An 11,188-nucleotide genomic window follows, 5' to 3' on the forward strand; every position below is an offset into this window, starting at 1 on the left:
CTATCAAAAACAATTTTAAGCCCTAGCTAAACTATTTTGTAAGTTAAATTCAAATATAAAAATAATACTATTAACCAGAAACCCTGAAACACAGAAGCCATTTCTTTGAAACAAATGAAAATAATCAGCAAGAAGAGATAAGAGATAAAATAATGGAAGAAAGAGAATTTAAGTATCTATTTAGAAGATAATTAAACTAAAAATTCCAATTATTGTGATTCATTTGGAACAATTTTTAAAAATCAGAACCCTATCAATTTTGGAAAAAAAAGTTATATAAATAAACCACAAAGGAAATTTTACATGTATTACTTTCAAACTACTATATATTTTAAAGTGGAAGTAAGGGGATATTTTGAAAGTTATTTGACCCAATTAAGTCCCATATTCCCACAAAGAAAGAAGGAAAAAAATAAGAAAGAGGATAAAAGGAAGGTGAAGGAGTAAAATGTGCATGGAGTAAAGAGAAAAAATGGAAGTAAGAGAAATGGAGGATGTGGGTATGGCCTCATGGAATACAAGTTGCTCTAGTACTCCACTAGATAATATAAATACACCTCCATCCAACTTGATTAAGAAAGAAAAAGAAGGAAATGAAGCAAATAAACAATATTGGTTCACAAACTGGATCCCCCCCCACAAAGGCAAGGGGAGACCAAAGAGGAAAAACACTCCAGATTGGTTGGTGGCAGGTTTAACAAGTAAGGAAATTTAACGTATGAAGCCTGTTTGGGCTGCGGCAAGATAAGTAGGTGTCAGCATCCACCTGCCAGAATCTTAAATGACTGTAGAGAGGCCTTAACTGGGTTCAGTCACATGTCCCATTCAGATGATCTCAGCAACACGTGCTCCCTCAAAGCTGAGGCTTTGATTATGGCTGCCACTGTGGGGACAGGGGCAGAATGTACATTTCAAGGAGTGAGGAGCCTCTCATTACCCAGCTCCACCTCTCAAGGCAACTGGCCATTATGGCCTCTTAATGACCTTCTCCAACAAAAATTTACTAAAGGAGACCTAACTATAGCCAAATATTTTTCCCAAAAAAAGAAAAAAAGCAAAGTGATGTATAACTTTACAACAGTAAATTTGAAGTTCTATCTAAATTTTTTTGAATAGTACAAAATTTGTCTCAAGAATAAGCAATGTACTCACTTTGGAAATAAAAGAGCACAAACTAAAAATGATGCACAAGAATGCAAGCTATTACTGGCAATTTTACCAAATCTTCAGAAATAGATATATCTTATATTGTACAGCTGTTCCAGAGCAGAGAAATGCTATGTGGCCCATGTTTAGTTCCAAAAATATTGTTAAGACTTTAAGCTAAGGAAAACGGGTATTAAGGATAAATCAAAAAATATCAAGGAGATGGTATATGCAACTGTGCCACATACCAATGAAGTAAGACCAAAAGCAGAAGATGAAAACAAAAACCATATGGGTAGAAATACTGGAAAGAAATAATCGTTCTCAATGTGTTACTCTACTTAGCAAATCCAAGAAAATAGTGCTTTAAACAAAATAGAATTAATGTAAGATTTCAGTCAAGTTACTAGCTTCAAGATAAACATAAGATTAGTGAGTTTCTTATACAGTAGTAATAAGAATCAATTACTATAAATATTATATTAAACTATAACACAGGTTATTTTGTTTATGTCCTTGATGTCAGGAACACCTTTGAAAATCAAAAAATTACATGTAAAGCTATGGAGGACATACTTGCAATTTTAACTACATTTAAATTTAAAATTCTGCATGAAGTTAAATCTTAATAGATAAATGAAAATCAAGAAGCTAAATGAAAAACAAGAAGAAAATATATTAAATAAAGAAAATATTGAAGTTCCCGCCATGGCACAGTGGATTAAGAATCTGACAGCAGCAGCTACAGTTGCTGCGTAATTGTGGGTGTGGCAGAAGTATGGGTGTTGGGACAGCATCTGTGGCTCAGATATAGTCCCCTGGCCCAGGAACTTCCATGTGCTGAGAATGTGGCAATTAAAAAAAAAAAAATAGAAGAAGAAAGAAAATATATTCAGAATTCATACTCAATCAAAAAGTGGGAAATGTGTAAACAAACACTATTGTCACAATGTACAAAAGGGAGAATATAAAGTCATAATGAGCTATTTTTATGCATTGGATTAGCAGGAATGACAGACATCAATGTTTCCAAGTATGTAGGAAGAAAAGAGAGTATTCTAATACTCTTAATAGTGGAAGTTTAATACAGCCACGTTGGCCATCTTTATTAGTATTTAAAATATGTGGACTCAGTAATCTTGCAGCTCTCTATCTTAGATGACTATGCTCGTTTGTGTAAATAGGAACAAAATCAAAATTTTTATCAAGAAGCATGGCTAAATAACTTTGGCCTGCAGCACTATCTTCCAGTAATTCACCAAAATGACCAACACAAAGGGAAAGAGGAGGGGCACCTGCTATGTGTTCTCTAGGCCTTTTGGAAAACATGGAGTTGTTCCTTTGGCCACATACATTGGATTCTACAAGAAAGGTGATATTGTAGACATCAAGGGAATGGGCACTGTTCAAAAAGGAATGCCACACAAATGTTACCATGGCAAAACTGAAAGAGTCTGCAATGTAACCCAGTATGCTGTTGGCATTGTTGTAAACAGTTAAGGGTAAGCTTGCCAAGAGAATTAATGAGTGTATTGAGCATATCAAACACTCTAAGAGCCGAGACAGCTTCCTGAATCTTGTGAAGGAAAACGATCAGAAAAAGAAGGAAGCCAAAGAAAAAGGGACTTGGGTTCAGCTGAAGTGCCAGCGTGCTCCACCCAGAGAAGCTCACTTCATGAGAACCAATGGAAAGAAGCCTGAACTGTTGGAACCGATTCTTTATGAATTCATGGCATGATAAGTGTAAAGAAACTAAGAGACCTAGATTGTTAAAAAAAAAAAAAAAAAAACCCATGTTGAAACAACGTGTTGAAGTACAATGCAGCAGGAAAAGTAACATAATATATCATATTGAGATATAGAATGATTCCTCAAGACATTACAGGAAAGAGAGTTATAGAAAAATACATACAATATTTATGCAAATAGAGGCAATACACTTTTATATATGCACTTAGGTCTCAATTCTATAGACTAATAACTTGGTTATCTTCAGGAAAGAAACTGAGATTTTTTAAAGTAAGTATGCAGATTTTTTATTTATCTTCAGGGTTTAATATCTTTAAATGGAAAAATAACATTTAAGAATTATTTTTGTTATTAAAAATACATTTTAAAATCTTTTTTTTAAAGCCAGGGACCAGGGAAAAAGCATGCAAAATTAAATCCATCAGACTTTTAAATATGGCAACAATTGTATCTCATTACTTAAAGAAAAATATCAACTCATTTTTATATAGCCATCCATCCAAATCATGTGAAATCAAGCCCATATTTTCATGCATGGAGACTCTTCATAACCGGTCGAGGCTATTATTTCTAACCTCCATTTGGAGTATACACAGCACATCTGGGACTCATTTTTAATGCTATAGCAGGGCTTTTTGCAATTAAATAGAGTTAATGAAAACAAAATCTAACTTAAATGACTTATCTTTACTCTGAAAGACCCAAGAGAAAAGCATACAGTTAAAAATGTTACCCTTTGGGCTAATTGACTATTGTAATACTGTTCAACAGTGCAAGACACAAGTATGTCAACAAATTGGAGAAAGCAACTACTTGAAAGAGGGTAATTTTTATTGATAGAGGTTGTGTTCTCTGAAGAAACATAAAGGAGGGTGAGATAGTGATGGTGCCAGCAACACTTGAAGAAATTACTTTTTAAGTTGTGAAGTATTTTTCTGAGGCTTTGTCAAAAATTTCTGCTCCAATTCCATTTCAATATTTGTTTTACATATCTCCGAATACATAAGGAGAATTCTTAAAATCTGGAATTTATAATCTGGTTGGGAAGACGAAGTGTAATAGTACAAAGAAATTAAGGGACATTAGAAAACAATATCTTCTCAAGTGTTAATTGTGGTGAGGAAATACATAATGGTATAATGGGTCCATGCCAGAATGAGTCATGGTTATCTGGAACTATTAATTAGTTGAATACATTGAAATAAGACTTAAATTCTTTTTTTTTTTTTTTTTTTTTTTTTTTTTTTAGGGCTGCACCCACGGCATATGAAAGTTCCCAGGCTAAGGGTTGAATCAGAGCTGTAGCCGCCAGTTTACACCGCAGCCACAGTAATGCGGGATCCAAGTTGTGTCTGTGACTTACACCACAGCTCATGGCAATGCCAGATTCTTAACCACTGAGCAAGGCCAGGGATCGAATCCACAACCTCATGGATACTAGTCGGATTCGTTTCCGCTGAGCCACAACAGGAACTCCCAAGTCTTAAATTCTTATAGTCAGTAACCTGCTCAAATTTTTGTCTCTACATTATCCCTGCCAAGAGAACATCTATTTCAAGTTCACTAATTTCAGTGTCTATCAGGGAACTCACAAACCAGTATGGACTAGCTCCAAAGATTCTTAACTGCATTGACATCTACTTCTGTATGGTTCTCAGCTGAACATACAAGCAAACAGAAAAATATTATACAATCTTGCTTTTTATATAACAGCCTCTAAAAGATTTCTAATCACCAGGACAAATATTTGCTCTATCATCTTCCTCATGTGATCTGTATTTGAATCCTGCCTTCAGCAAACACTCCTTTTCTTAGTGTTTTAAGTTCTTTCTGTATCTGACCATGTTAGGTTCCCTGTACTCTAATTGACAGAGGCAAACTTGAGGTTTGCAAGCAAAAAGAATATGGGAGGGAGGAGGAAAGTAGTTAGAAGAATGCAAGGGAATCATATTGCTGACAAGGTGAAGAATGCACCTTGTACACAGAAGACTAGCTAGAGGACCAGAAAGCTATCATGAGCAGGACTCTCCACCTCTCATGTCTCCTTACCTCTGTGTAACACTTTTCTTCTTTTTCATTCTCCTCTTTTTAAAAAATCCTTGCTCACTAGTTTGTTTTGTTGCCTAATTTTGACATTGGAATAGAGATTCTCCAAGTCTAGTTCCAAGTCTAGATATTACAGATCCAGCCCCACAGGAATTTTTCACGGCATCTTCCCTGAGAAGGATTCTGATAATGGAAGAGTTTCGATGTGAGAGGCAACCGCTTGTCTCCTGATCCACTCTGGTTCTAAGAGGCAGTGGCTGAGTAGGTGACAAGTTGGGCCAGTGGCTTGAAAAGTGGAACTCGAGCTAAAACATAAAACTCCAGGACTGATCTGGTTAATATCACAGTAGCATAACATGATGCCAGAGATGAAATGACTATAACTCATCTTACAAGTGAAGAAGCTGAGATATAGAGAAACAATGTAAAGATATGTAGTTAGTTTTGCTGCTGAAGAATGTTGGTAACTGAATCCCACTACTTCCCTCCTGCAGGGTCTTCAAGGAGGGTCTAACAAAATATTTCTCCCTACAAAATCCAAGAAAAGAATATTAGTCCTAATGATGTAAAGAAGTTCAGAGAAAATAGTCAAAATCCTCATATGAGAATTATCTCATGGTGAAATATTACTGCTGGGATTCCAATTTGCATACAAAATGTCAGGAATGTAAAAATTTGCCTAACTTAAACATAGAACAAATTCTAAATTATATTACTATTTTGAATGAGATGATTGATCCTTCTTTGTTACAGGCATCCTAAACAAGTTACCTAAGTGGGAACATCCAACAATTTTCAAAAAGTACAAGGTTAAAATAGTTTTAAGTTATTCTCTATACCACTTTTGAATCTGATTTTGAATTTCTTCTTGTACTAAGATAGCAAAGTGCTGCCCTTTATGTCTTCATATACAAACCAACCAATCCAAATCCAAAGTGCCCATCCTCAATGATCTCCTTTATCAAGCACTCTCACAAAAAGCCAATACTCCCCTTAGCCTAAATCACCCCAAGGCAGATACTAGATATCTAAGGACTATCCCTATAATAGCCACTGAAATTATTCAAACTCTCCAAACCTCATTTTAGCACACCTCACCTGGCTCATCTATTTCTTCCTGCAAAAGTCCAATAAAGGCTCTAGGCTATGCTCTCCCTACCCTTCTTCTGCCTCTGACCATCCCTGGCCCCTTCCCTGTGTGAACCCCTGTGGCATGGCATGTCCCCTGTTTCTAGGAATCTGTGAATATAAACTTCCTCCTTCATGACAGTTGTGTCTATGTCTTCCGTTGTTCCATAATTGACAGAATAAATCCCAGGTACAGGTACTTTTTAGAACACTTCTTAACTTTAAAGATTTGGAACAAAATGGTAAAACTAAAGTATTCAAAAATGGGAGATATCGATATGAAAAATACATTTCTCTGGCTTACAACTGAAAAAGTCCCAAACACATTTTTTAAAATCTATCTAGTTTCCTAGGACCTCCAGAAGAGAAATCGCACTAACTCCTTTCAATGTATTTTGAGTTTACTGACACCCCCCCTCTCAGGAGAGCACTTTTTTGTTATTGCAAATCCTTCAACCTTCTCCTTAAGATCTGTGTGATTGGTTTTATCATCTCCTTCACCTTCAAGGCCAGAAGGAGTTAGTTTTCATCATGAGTTCTCTAATGGAGAGGAAAAAAGAAGAAACCATAACTTTGCCCTCTTTCGTTCTCCTGAGGAGCTAGTTTGAGGCTTGTGCTCAAAGGAGACTGAGTTCCAGGATGCTGATGAAAGAATCCAGCTTTTCTTTCAAAGAAATCATTTTAGAGGCCTTCACTTTCGTCATGTAATGACCAGAATGGCCAGTAGGAGCCATTCCACTTGGAGACCATGATAGGAAACAGCTGTTCTTCTCTGACCCTCACAGCTGAACACATCAGAGGCCCACCAATAGGCTGTGTCACTCACATTAAACGCAGAAGGAAAGATAAGCACACAGATTATGACAGATTTTTCCACTATAGTAAAATCACATTTGCTCTATAAGATGTGCTTTGATACTCATTTAATATTTAATGTTTTAGGTTTATATTTTAAAAATTTGAATTCATATGCATATTTTCAATAATTAAAATTAATATTTAGAGTTACTTTCAGTCTTGTGTTTTGTTGTTGTTGTTGTTGTTGTTGTTGTTGTTGTTGTTGTTTTGCTTTTTAGGGCCACACTCACAGCATGTGAATTCCCAGGCTAGAGATTGAATCAGAGTTGTTGCTGCCATCACCACAGCCACATCAATGCCAAATCCGAGCCATGTCTGCAAGCTACACCACAGCTCACAGTGATGCCAGATCCTCAACCCACTGAACAAAGCCGGGTGTCAAACCTAAATCCTCATGGATACCAGTCAGATCCATTACCATTGAACCACAATGGGAATTCCCTATTTAATTTTTAATTAACATGTAATTTAGGTTTATTTAGAAAATATTGAGGATTCCTGAGGATGCATGTAAAATTCCATTGGCAATTCTAAAACCAAGCTCTGGGCTCCCCCTCCTCATAGAATATCCAACCAAGTAAGTGGTGTGGCAAGGGATGTGCAGGGTGCCCAATCCAGGAGGGGCCAGGGAACACCTTGCTAAGAAGTGGTACTAAACCTGTAGTCCAAACACTGAATTGTTGGTATGGGGATGGAAATGTCGAGAAAAGTGATACAGGCATAAAGGCCAAGAAGCAAAAGAGAATGAGTGGTAGATGACTGTACTGATAATTTCAATTTTTTAAGGCTCTCCATATCCCCATCCCTTGCTAGCGCCCTTCCACACTGACCCAGCACTTGGCCATGTGACTTGCTTTGGCCAAAGGGATAGCAACGAACTTGGTGCAAGCAAAAATCGCATGTGTGGAGGTGGTGCCTGGCTCAGTGGGTTAAGGATCTAGCTTTGTCACTGCTGTGCCTCTGGTTACAAACCTGGCATGGGTTTGATCCCGGACCCAGGAACTTCAGCATGTCACAGATATGGCCAAAAAAATGCATGTGGCGTTTTTGCTTTCTTTTGAATTCCTATGATCACCATAGAGCATGTTCATGCTATCCTGCTGGAAGACGAGACCTAGGGAAACAGCCAAATACATCCTAAATGAGCCAACTGTAAGAAAACTGCCAGACTTGTGAGTGAATCCCAATACCAGAACTACTCAGCTCAGCCAATATTCACAGGCAGAATTGCCCAATAATTCAGGAGACTTAGAGAACTAATGAATGCTTGTTTTCTTAACTTACTAGGTTATGAGTTGTTATAAAAAGTATTGAGACAGTAGGTAAATAATAGGAAAAAAAACACAGATTGACAGGCAAAAAAAAAACCCTTAGCCCTTCATATTCTTCATGTATTTTATTACATTTCTGCAGAGGTTGAGACCTCTTTCAAATGGTAATTCCAATTATGTTGCCTCTTTGTGGATGTGCTTCTTTGTGTCCCTTCATTTTGCTTTCCTTTGCTTGTTCTTTTCTTAACATGCATTTCCCCTACCCCATCTCTTTAGACCTAAATTGTCCTCTTTGTTGCTGTGGTTGTGCATGGATTTCAAATTTTATTATTTTTTTAAAAATGTTATTGGGGAATAGTTGACTTACAATTTTGAGTTCGTTTCAGGTTTCAGGGGAACAGCAAAGTAAATCAGTTATACATAGACACATCCATTCTTTTTTTTTTTTTTTTTTTTGGTCTTTTGTCTTTTTAGGGCCGTACTTGCGGGATATGGAGGTTCCCAGGCTACGGGTCGAATCGGAGCTGTTGCTGCCAGCCTCCGCCAGATCTGAGCCGCATCTGCGACCTATACCACAGCTCACGGCAAGGCGGGATTCTTAACCCACTGAGTGAGGCCAGGGATCAAACCTGCAACGTTATGGTTCCTAGTTGGATTCTTTTCCACTGCGCCACTACGGGAACTCCCATACAGATATTTCCATTCTTTCTCAGATTATTTTCCCATATAGTTTATTATAGACTACTGTGTAGATTTCACTGTGCTATGCAGTAGATCTTTGCTATCTATGTTATATATAGCAGTGTATATATATAAATAATCCTCCCGAGGGCCTTTTTGTTTCTTCTTTTTAAGGCCTCACCTGTGGAAGTTGAGGCTAGGGGAAGTTCCCAGGCTAGGTGTTGAATCAGAGCTACAGGTGACACCACAGCCACAGCAACACAGGATCCTTAACCCACTGAGCAAGGCCAGGGATTGAACCTGCATCCTCATGGATACTAGTTTGGTTTGTTAACTGCTGAGCCATGACAGGAACTCCAGGGGGCTACTTTAATGACTTTCCCTATTTTCCTAAATTTGAACCTCTTCTGTCGTCCCTTTATTTTATGTAAGTGTAAAAAATCTACACTTGAACATACTCACTGCCTACTCACTTTGCTCCACATAGCCTGTCTGGCCAGTCTACATTTCAGACTCCCAACTTGCCTCAATCGCTTTTTTTTTTTTAATTTTTTATTGGAGTATAGTTGATTTATAATGTTGTATCAATTTCTGCTATACAGCAAAGTGACCCAATCATACATACATATACATTCTTTTTCTCATACTATCTTCCATCATCTTCTAACCCAAGAGATTGGATATAGTTCCCTGCTATACAGCAGGACCTCATTGCTTATCCATTCTAAATGTAATAGTTTCATCCACTAACCCCAAATGCCCAGTCCTTCCCATTCCTTCTCCCCTTTCCCTTGGCAATTCGATCACTTTTTAATCATACTTTGTTTATACTTACATTGATGTCAGGAAAAAATTTCATAACTCAATCTTCTTTGAGGGTTTTCCTCCAAGATTTTAAGCTTAGAAAACTCAATGTTATGGAGTTCCTGTCATGGCACGGCAGAAATGGATCCGACTAGGAACCATAAGGTTGCAGGTTCAATCCCTGGCCTCGCTCAGTGGGTTAAGAATCCTGCCTTGCCGTGAGCTGTGGTGTAGGTCGCAGATGTGGCTCAGATCTGGCGTTGCTGAGGCTCTGACAAAGGCCGGCAGCTATAGCTCCAATTAGACCCCTAGCCTGGGAACCTCCATATGCTGCTGTTGCGGCCCTAAAAAGAAAAAAGAAAGAAAGAAAACCCAATGTTAGTAGACAGTATCATTCACTTTTTATAAAAAGGTAAATTTCTAATTTTAAAATAATTTTGGTCTCGATAATACCACTGCTGGTGATTTGATGATTACTGCTAAAAATTTAGCTAAAGTAATCTGGGAACAACCTAAATGCCTATTTTTAGGTCAGTATTTCAATAAATTGTGTTGTATGGTTACAAAAAGCTACTATGCAGCTGATCAAACTATGAGGTGGATCTTTATTCACTATTAGAAAAAAATTGCTATAATAATAGAAGTACAGAAAATATAAATGCTATGACTTCATGAATGTAAAAATCATATATAATATGCAATTATTACACAATATATAATTAGATCTTATACATATTTTTTTACTCGTATATGCTTTTTAAGAGGGCTTCAGAAAAAATGGTAACAGCAGTGACCTTGAGAGAAAGACCCTTGGGAGGGATAGAATTGGAAAGGAGGTGTGTTTGTGTTTACGAATCATTTTGTACTTTCTTGAGAAGAATGAATTTTGTACTAACTACATGCAAAATTTTTATTATTTTTAAATTAGGTTTCTAAGAGTCTATTTTGCAGACATTTTGTATTTACTTTTGTTTTCTTCCAGGTTATTTACATAGCTTGATTTCTTCTTTCAATCTAAAGTCTTGCATTTTGGCTTCCCAAGTAGAAAATAAAACTTATGTCATAACTTCCTAAAATTTATAAGAACATGTAATTTAACATTTTTTTAGAATATTACGAAATTCAAATGACATTTTCAATAACATAGTAACAGATCACTTAACCAAAGATAAGGCTGTGTCTTTTCAGGAGATTATGAAGAAATAAAACAGGGTCTACAGACTTCTTACTTCTCATTCTTTCTTGGACATTGGAATCCTGAGAAGTCCTGGACCCTCACTAATATGACTAGCAAATCCTCCCCATCAGATTCTTCCACATACTCTCACATTCATACCTACCCTCCTCACATAACACAGACAAAAGCAGAGCAAAATGCCTGCTTAGCATTTTGTCAAAAACTGAAGCCGCTGCACGAAAATCCCTGCATGATTTTCTAACAGAAGAATCAAAGATTAGTTCTTGAAGCCAACTATGACAACTCTTGACTCTCCTGATTCCTAGGT

The 11,188-nt window shown here is 37.0% G+C and overlaps 1 pseudogene; it reads left to right on the forward strand.

Moving 5' to 3' along the window:
* LOC100737402 lies at positions 2,407 to 2,884 on the forward strand (annotated as a pseudogene).

The sequence above is a fragment of the Sus scrofa genome, chromosome 13 (genome assembly GCF_000003025.6).
Source record: "Sus scrofa isolate TJ Tabasco breed Duroc chromosome 13, Sscrofa11.1, whole genome shotgun sequence".
Taxonomy (NCBI): domain Eukaryota; kingdom Metazoa; phylum Chordata; class Mammalia; order Artiodactyla; family Suidae; genus Sus; species Sus scrofa.